The 10,000-nt window shown below is 42.0% G+C and overlaps 1 protein-coding gene across 14 annotated transcripts in view; it reads right to left on the bottom strand.

Annotated features, from left to right (window-relative positions):
• Positions 1-10,000, bottom strand: part of LOC122246875 (uncharacterized) — a 105,880-nt gene that overhangs the window by 56,701 nt on the left and 39,179 nt on the right. The window lies entirely within an intron of this gene.

Below are 10,000 nucleotides of genomic sequence, written 5' to 3'. Positions count from 1 at the left end.
GGAATCACTTTCTTGTTGGCAGTCAACTATCAATTATAGGAGCAATCTTATCTCGGTCAGTCATGATGGCAAATAGAATTGCTGTCACTTGTTTCCCTGGGCGCCAGTGCCGTTTCCGCGTAAATAACGAGAACAATCGTGCGTATCACCGCCAGTGCTGGCAGCAATACCTCTGACGACGCTCGAGTTGGCAGTCACAAACTACCCTCCTGTCACGGTTGGCAGACTCCGCAATGTACGCCCGTGTTGGCAGCCTGCAGTCACATCCTCAGGCTATTTGCACCCTCCCACTTAAGCCATTTAGCATAAATAAACCAGTAAATCACTGAGGGGAACCCCCTTCCCTCCCCCGCCCCCTCCCTGTGCTGCTCACACGCTCCCTTCCCGAAGACGCAAAAACAACGAGACTTTATCAGTTGTTCCGAGATATGTAAATGTTCGTGTGTGTGTGTGTGTGTGTGTGTGTGTGTGTGTGTGTGTGTGTGTGTGTGTGTGTGTGTGTGTGTGTGTGTGTGTGTGTGTGTGTGTGTGTGTGTGTGTGTGTGTGTGTGTGTTTGTGTTTGTGTTTGTGTTTGTGTGTGTGTGTGTTTGTGTTTGTGTTTGTGTCTGTTTGCGTTTGTGTTTGTATGTGTTTTGTTTGTATGCGTGTACCTGTGCGTGTGCGTGCGTGTGTGTTTTAACACATGTGTGTTTGTATACATATGTGTGCGCGTTTGAGCATGTCTTGCGTGCTCATAAGCGCATATGTTTAAAGAGTTTTTGTACTTGATTTTTTGTTTTCCCTTTGTTCATTCATTCGCATTTACACGTGTTTTTTGGCTTGCTTCCTAGGCGTTAACACAGCCCCTCCTCTCTCGACGCCGATAGGAATCTTCGTGCTCCACCAGGCGCTGTTTTTCCTCTTAAATATCGGAGGCAGCGAGAGTGACCCTCGAGGAGCCATGCACTCCGTCAGGTGTGCTCGCGACGGCCCGGCGAGAAGAACTCACTGATTTACATATTCAGAGATATAGATCACAGAAGGCAGTTTGGCAAAATCTAATAACGAAAACCTCCATCCGTCTTGGGATTTATCATGCAATTTATGAAAATGCTTCTCCCCAGCCATCGCTCTGTTGCTTCATGTGGCAGAACATCAGCAAGAAGTGTGTTTGTCTTACAGTCGTACAAATTACTGAGTCGCATATTATGGAACGCCTTTTTCTAATGCGTACTCTCGCACTCAAAGGCGAAATCTCATACCCTTGATATCAAGCCGATTCTCAGTTACTGCCCTAAAATAAATCGCACATGTTAAGCCATATATATATATATATAAAACCACGCACATAGCAGTGAAATTCCCTTGAACGCAGGGGCCTCCGAGCTTCCTAAATAAACCGCCGTATCATTGAGCGAAAGAATGACGAAGTCTTATCGTATCTTTAACTGGCAATATCCTCTCGGAGGGGGAGGTTTTACGCCCATAAGAAGGAAACACGGAGTAAAAAGCTGGTCGCTGCCACCCACTTCCTGGGTAAAGTGAAACTCATTACACGTCACTACAAGCAGCTGGTCATGACTCCCGCTGCGTCAATGATGACTAGGGATTCTGACATTACATCATCGTTTCAAAAAAGAAAAGCCATCGTTTCACACTCGCTTCGAGGGAAATGATGTCTGTTCATTTCTAACGACGCCGGACTAACCTGGTTGTTTGTTTGCAAAGAAAAGGATTCCCAAGGAACGTCTTGACTACCATCTAAAAGCCTCGAACCAACACAACCACACGTTTCTCCATCTGGACTTTTAGAGACTCAAGTCGTATTGCACTTAATGTTCATTCATCAAATATGTGGCATGAGTGTTTGTTTACTTTACTTGTTTGTTTTGCGTGTGTGCGTGTGTAGTAAGGCATATTGTTAATAATTTATATGTTATATACAAGTGTGATTGTGATTGTGATTGTGTGTGTGTGTGTTTGTGTGTGTGTGTGTGTGTGTGTGTGTGTGTGTGTGTGTGTGTGTGTGTGTGTGTGTGTGTGTGTGTGTGTGTGTGTGTGTGTGTGTGTGTGTGTGTGTGTGTGTGTGTGTGTGTGTGTGCCAGTCTGTTCAGTTAACACATAATACCTTTCCTCCACTAACAAAAAAGTAACACAAGTCCAAAGTCAAATAACTCTTTGTAACAACATCGTTTTCAACATATAAGAGCATGTATACTGGCCATGGAATGCTATATTTTTGTACCACATCCAGATCTGGAACTAAAATCTCTCGAGCTTGTAATGGGTGTCAGATACTCCTGTCTGTCAACAAATAAGAATATAACTTTCCCCACTTCAAACTTCACTTTTGAAAAATGCCAAACACCACCGAATCACCCCTACGAGAACATTTGTTTTGTGTCATTGACTGATAAGATGACTGTGCAAATTACAAAAATAATGAGTAAATGTGAAGACACATTCACACTTAATGATGAGAATTTTCATTCAGGCAATATATATCTCCTACATCATCAATAAGTGAACGTGAATAATACTACAAAGCAATATTATTCAACAGAGCTTTAGTGACAGTATACGTTATTCTGAACAAATATAACCAAAGATAGTAGTCAAATATATAATTCCACTACTTTGACTACAGCAGCTAGTGCTACCAATGGCAAAAGTGTGTGTCAGCTATGGTGATAATAATAATGACGATAACTACAACAATAATAATGATAATAATAATAACTATAATGACAATACTACTACCAATAAAAGCAATGATAATGAGAAGGATAACATCAATAATAATAGTAACAGCGTTGGTGGTGGTGGTGGTAGTAATGATGATAATAATGATAATAACAGCAATAATAATAATAATAATAATAATAATAATAATAATAACAATAATAATAATAATAATAATAATAATAATAATAATAATAATAATAATAAATGCAATAATAATAGTAATCATCATCATAATAATAATAACAGCAATAGTGAAAAGTAACGATATTAGAATATATCATCAATGTTCCATATCAATTCCACACGACTAGCATCACATTTGTATTTTTGCAATCATTAAATTCATAATTATAATCATCATCACTATCTTTAATTGAAAAAATAATAATAATAATCTAAATGGCGTTACTAAACATTAACAAGAATAACGATGATGACGATGCAAAAGGTTAGGAATATGATGATAACAAGAGCAATTCTAACGCTACCAGTGTCAAAGTGAGCATAGGCAAATTAGATGACACTTTCATGACACTTTCTTCATTATCATTTTAGCATCAATGTTTTTTTTGTTGCTACGATGATAGCCATTAATCTCATTTTTATAATTGGTAACATTAATATCAGCCCGTGTTACCGTTATTATAATTATATTATTATTATTATTATTATCATTATTATTATTATCATTATTATTATTATCATTATCATACCTTTACTATTACCATTACTATCATTATTACTATCATCATTCTTATCATTATGATTATTTTCCTTTTTATTATTATCATCATTATTATCCCTTTTATCGTTACCATTATTATCATATGTTCATCATGATCATTATAATTAACAATTACAATACGAATATCCATTAGATTTCCTTTAGCATTAATGTAATCATCCTTAACATGACCATCATTTATAAGACACTTCCTGGGGTATCATAGTTTTGAATGATTGTCGAATCTTACTATCTGCAGCATTCCTCATGTTATTATTATCCTTACCGTGGCATTGATAAGTTTACTTTTACGATAATCAACGTTGTGTCTAAAATAACTAATTAGAGTTGAAGCAATTAATCACAGGCAAGTGCAGAAAGAACAATAATAAAAAAACTAAGAAACAAATCAAACATACATACACAAACAAAACAATATATACACACACGAACGCGCACACACACACACACACACACACACACACACACACACACACACACACACACACACACACACACACACACACACACACACACACACACACACACACACACACACACACACATCAGCTGTAGGTTAGTCAACGCCCCAAAATACTCCGTCAGCGCAACAAAAACGCGGAGCTGCCTGACATTTCCGACAGTGTCAGAACGGAATTTGCTTTTTTGGGAGTTTACTTGCTGTGGTTTCTGCCTCGGTAGCAATTGATTTCCTAATGTCATTTAAGAACTTGGAGACTTTTGAACATTTGCGTAATGTTAGTGTGTTGGTTGGTGTATTTGTACATTTTCTCTTTCTTTCTTTTTTTCATCATATTTCGAACCTGGAGGAACAGTACACAGAAGAGTGAAATGCAGTGGTATTCTCGATATAATGTGGCCGAAGCTGTCGACAGGCAGAAATAATTTGTGTGCGTGAGTTATGAAAGGTAAACACGGGTTCATCATTAAGCATACTTAAGTGAGGGAAAGTGGCGACAAAACAACACCCACAGACGACACTGTCACCAAACGTGTTCGCTCTCCTTGTGCGTCTTTTCGCTCCCCTTCGCTCACACCTCCTGCTCGGGAACCTCGGGTTTCTTGTGGAACTTTAAAACGCACTTTTATTAACAGAGAAGAAGGAGCGCGGTTTAAAAAATAACTGTGTGAGTGCTTGTGTGTTTATATACAATATATATATATATATATACATATATATATATATATATATATATATATATATATATATATATATATGTATAATATATATATATGTGTATATATGTGTATAAATATATATATATATATATATATATATAAATATATATATATATTATATATTATATATATATATATATATATATATTATATATATATATATATATAATATAGTGTGTGTATAATATGTATACATATATATATTATATTTATATCATATATTATATATAAATATATATATATATATATATATATATATTAATATATACATATATATATATATATATATATATATATATATAATATATATATATAAATAGAGAGAGAACATGCAGAGAGATACATATATAGATATATATATATATAGATATAGAGAGAGAGAGAGAGAGAGAGAGAGAGAGAGAGAGAGAGAGAGAGAGAGAGAGAGAGAGAGAGAGAGAGAGAGAGATGTGTGTGTGTGTGTGTGTGTGTGTGTGTGTGTGTGTGTGTGTGTGTGTGTGTGTGTGTGTGTGTGTGTGTGTGTGTGTGTGTGTGTGTGTGTGTGTGTGTGTGTGTGTGTGTGTGTGTGTGTGTGTGTGTGTGTGTGTGTGTGTGTGTGTGTGTGTGTGTGTGTGTGTGTGTGTCTGTACGCGCGCGCGCGTGTGCGTGTGCGTGTGCGTGTGGTACGTGTATATACATACATATCTATACATTATATATTTATACATAGGACAGGTATAAAGATATATATATATTGATAATATAGATAGATATATTGAGACACACAGGGTAATTAGTGTGAAGTGAATCAAATAAAGTTATGCAGTATCCGGTGTTAATTACTCCGGAGTGTGAGATTAAGAAGTGATGGATGCGTCCTGTAGCAACTAGTTGGCTGTGCAATGTTGCAGAGCGCCAACAAACTGCACCTCCACAATAATCCGCCTCATGACAGTTACAAACGGTCCGGATTTGCATGCGAGGGGACAGTGACAAAGTCCGTCCCGGGGCGTCTCTTATTGTCCCGACAGGAGAGGGGAGGCGCTGGCACGCTGGCCGGGTAGTGGAGGCTCTGAACGGCCTCGCCAGGCACCGGAGGACATGTTCAGGCCGCTTTTCGTGTTCGATAATTACTAACGTTGGTTATAGAAGCTCTGAGTTATTGATACCTACATAAATCGCACCTGTCAGCATTTCTCTTCTAAAAACAGTAGTACCGTTCTCATAACTCGGAGGAGCAGAAGTGGAAGTAAGGGCTCTAATAACGAGGGAGGAAAGAAAAACATACTATAATAATAGGGTATGAACATGTCTCCACGAACTGTCGGCCCGAATGACTGTTGGAAGGAGGCTCGTAGGGAGAAACAGGCCCATAAATACCCTGGGTAAGCAAACCGAAATCAATGGCAGACACACATAATTAAGTGAAATTAAGAGGAGACTCGTCACAAAGGCAGTGAGTGAGGTGCGGGGAGATAACAACACGACGACTGTCCTCTTGTCAACGCTCTCCCCTCCTCGCCTCCGGCTCGCCACGATCTTTCTAGATCGTCCCCTTCTTCTTATCTTCAAAGGCTCCACGTGATGTCATTAGCTTTCGTGGCATTACTATTGAGCCGTTTGTTGACAGTGAGAAATGAGACCGCATATACATAATTACCTGAGTGAATGTATTAACACTACTCGCTCACTAACGAAAACATTTAAGTCGAGGGTGTGAAACATTGTTATTCCCATTGAAAACACAGAAAAATAAACAGATGTAACAACTGTGTTCTCTCTTTGACATACTTAGTGGAGAAAAAAGAAAAACGTAAACACATCTTTCTCTCTGTGACAACAAGCAAATGACACGTAGACAGGACGCCGCCGAGCTCTAATGACTATTCAACTGGCGGCTGTCAAGGCCCGCGAGATGGCACTACTGAATCAATTTACCATCAATCACAGATGTAGCAGCTTCTTAGCATTTAATACGACTTGCTTAGATTGAATTTTTTATTGTCAAATAAATCAGATCTGCCAGTGCAAAACGAGGGTATACATGGGCAAGGAGGGTGAAGCGGGTGGGGTAAGGGCAGGGAGGGGTAGGGAGGGGGAAGAGAGAGAGAGAGAGAGAGAGAGAGAGAGAGAGAGAGAGAGAGAGAGAGAGAGAGAGAGAGAGAGAGAGAGAGAGAGGAGGAGGAGGAGGAGAAGGGGGGGAGGGTGGAACCACGAGGCCCTGCCGCCGCGTGGTTCGTGCCTTGCCCCTTCCTGTTTCAAAAAAATATTCTTCACTGAACAATTACTTTCGTGTATGAGATGTCAAGTGTGTTGCAATTTCTTAACGTACTTTTCGGTTTACACTCCGTTTTGCGGGAGATTCTCATAATTTAGGGAAATTCCTGAGCCCTGATGTGTCTGTTGTTACTTTGGCACGACATGTCCAACTAGAATTAGCACAAGGCTCAGACAAACACGGCAAAACCCACTGATTTAATCTGTCACATAGAAGCGTCCTTCGTGTCTTCTCTTGTGCGCGACACAAACATAAGTGTGGATTCTGTTGAGCTGCAGCTGCGGCTTTGATTATCGTTGAGTGTGTCAGCATTGCTGTGCCGTGGACAAAACCCCAAAGAAGTTTCCATGAGCCATAAATACCCAAAGCATATAAGCTGATCGATCACGTGGGTGACACAAGCAGGCAGCACCTGGCGCGCCTTCGCAGAGCTAAATCTATTCATCCATTACAGACGTTCATCCGCCGCCCGTCCATCACGCCCATCCGCTCGCCCGCGCGCGCGCCCGCCGCCCGTGCCAGTCCCAGGTTACAGAGCACACGTCACGAAGCCAAAATAATGTTATGATTTACATGGCGCTTTATTGCCCCTTCGCATCACCCGCGACGCTTATCACTTGCCTCATCCTAGTAGAAATATTTATTGCCTTCAATTTATCTTTAGAGAGAACTGAAACCATCTTGTGGATCTGCAATGTGTTTTACAGCTCAGGCAAATAATTGAATCAACCATCACGACAAATACCGCACCGAGATCTAGAACAAACACTCCGCCCTGGCAAAAATAATATGCAAATGTCTCTTCCGGTTGCCGTGAATTGCCATGCAAGATGCGTTTCCCGAGACGCAGTTGACAGGTACGTAAAACCCGCCACACAAATCACCCGCCAACACACTCCCCCTTCATGCCAAGTTATAGACGAATACTCGACCATTGCTATAATTCGCGAGGTCATGAGAAAGCCTGTGTTAGCTTGTGGTCGCGCATGTCCGACGCTCCTCACCGCCGCGTCTGACATCTCTCTTCTTGCAATGCAACGTGAACCTGGCAATGCTACGCTGCCGATAATTTGTGCGCAACGAGTGTTGCTCGGTGTTGCCCTCTCCCGGCGCCGCTCGCCCCGCTGCTTTGTTCGGCCGCGATGCTGCTTGGGTCCAACGCCATTCAGTTCCTCGCTCTCTGAAGCCAGCTCCTTGAGAGACAGCCAGTGATCTGCGACGCCACTGCTGCGAGGACATCACTAACCCAATAAGATCTCCGGCAACCCTCACCAACTGTCTTATATTTCCTGATACACATCTCGAGCGGAATCGCAGCAAAAATGGCGATAAGATGTATGCACGCACGTGTTCGTGGCCCGGCATTTGTCAGTGAATCAACAGTGCACAATATCACATTCATCGTCGCTTATCAACACCTAATCTACATGTACGAGGTGGAAAAGCATAGAGAAGGCGTGTTCCTAACACTGGCAGCCCCTGGCCCCGGCGAGAGGCGCGACCTCGCTAAGTTGACGCCCGCATCACACCAGGACCGAACCGGATCCGCCCGAGGCACTTCTGATCGCTGTTTCATCATCAATCACTTAACACTATACATGCCATCGCATCATACGGGATAACACTGCGGTGCAGAAACGGCCCAAAAAGCGCAGGCGGCCGCGATGGGCCGCGTATTTATTGTTTGGCTGTGACGTGCCTTGAATATTTATGGAGCCGAGAGTTTTTGCTCGAGTGACAAGTCAGTCAGGCCGAGCAGAGACTTCTCCGCTTGCTTTTTATAAGTGTTTACATGCTCTTTAACTCACGCTTCCTCTATCTTATTCCTGGTCTCGTTAGATGTTTGCATTTCGTTGAGCATTTAACTTAGGTGACTACACCTTCCTCAAGTGATGAAGGCATGCACTGGGATCAGGCAAAGACACAGGGGCCCTATCAGACATTTACCATCTATCGTTATTAGTTTTTTTCTTTCCTTCAGTCTTCCATCTTTAACCGTCTCTTCGTCCGACCTCATCCCTTGTGAATATCTGTCCTTTTACTCATCGTTTTACGCAAACGTTTCCCATCTCGTTCATCTCGTCTCAGCCAAATTAACTGCTGTTACTCAAAGCTATCTCGTAGATCCAGTGACATTTACATTCGTGGCTTCCCTATTTTATACACAGCCCCTCTGCCTTCCAACGCAATGCTGTTTGCACCCCCTCACCCCCATCTCTCTGTGGGGGCGGCCTGTACGTCCAACATGTCACTGGCATGTCATCGTCATGCGCACACTTCCTCATCATCCAGTACGAGCGGTGGGAGTGCTGAGGGGGTGAGGGGTGGGGGTGGCCCGGGTGGGGGCGAGGCACTTACGTCATGATAGTCCTGAGAAGCCGAGGCAGTAGTGTCACATTCTCTGACTCATGTCTGAGCTTCAGGTAAAAGAAGCTCTCCCTTTGCGTCACTGTGAACTCGCAGTCAAAAGGCAGAATCCTTGACGCCGATGCACACCGCCGCCCAACGGCAAACTGCAGGTCTTTCTGCGGATTCCTCTTCGCTATCGCAAACGGCAAAACAACGGGTTTCACCCTTCGCTGTCACGGGAGACCAATCGCGGCTTCCCTACGACCAGCCAGAACAAAGTGCTTCTTCGATCTCCATTAAACGAGCCGAAATTCTTTATGCCTGGGCCAATTTTAGGACACCGAGAAAGGAAAATATTGGGCCAAACACTTTAGTGATAAGTTCTTACTCGATTAGTTTGAGAACGGACACCGAGGCTGACTCCACCCTCTTTTCGAAAGACGAATTAATCTTGTATTCATACCACAGCTTTCGCCGGGTATTTACATTCGATAATTTACACACCTGATTACCAGAAAGAAATATCTAGCAAGTCCTGTTTGCACTATACTAAATTGGTTCATCTAATCGTCCTGCTCATTTCTCAGAGGCAATGACCATCACAACACCCGGAAATATCATGTTAAACTTTAACGCACGGAATGTGTGGCAAGTTCATTATCTGGACTACTTTGCTGAATACTCGAGAACACCGCGCGGCCACTAAGCGCATTTTATTCGTCTGCTAATTGTGGCGAATGTATTA

The sequence above is a fragment of the Penaeus japonicus genome, unplaced genomic scaffold (genome assembly GCF_977035675.1).
Source record: "Penaeus japonicus unplaced genomic scaffold, GWHDUDI00000001_assembly GWHDUDI00000027, whole genome shotgun sequence".
Classification (NCBI taxonomy): Eukaryota; Metazoa; Arthropoda; class Malacostraca; order Decapoda; family Penaeidae; genus Penaeus; species Penaeus japonicus.
Note: the sequence above shows the minus strand (reverse complement) of the source record. Positions and strands in the feature narration are given on the sequence as shown.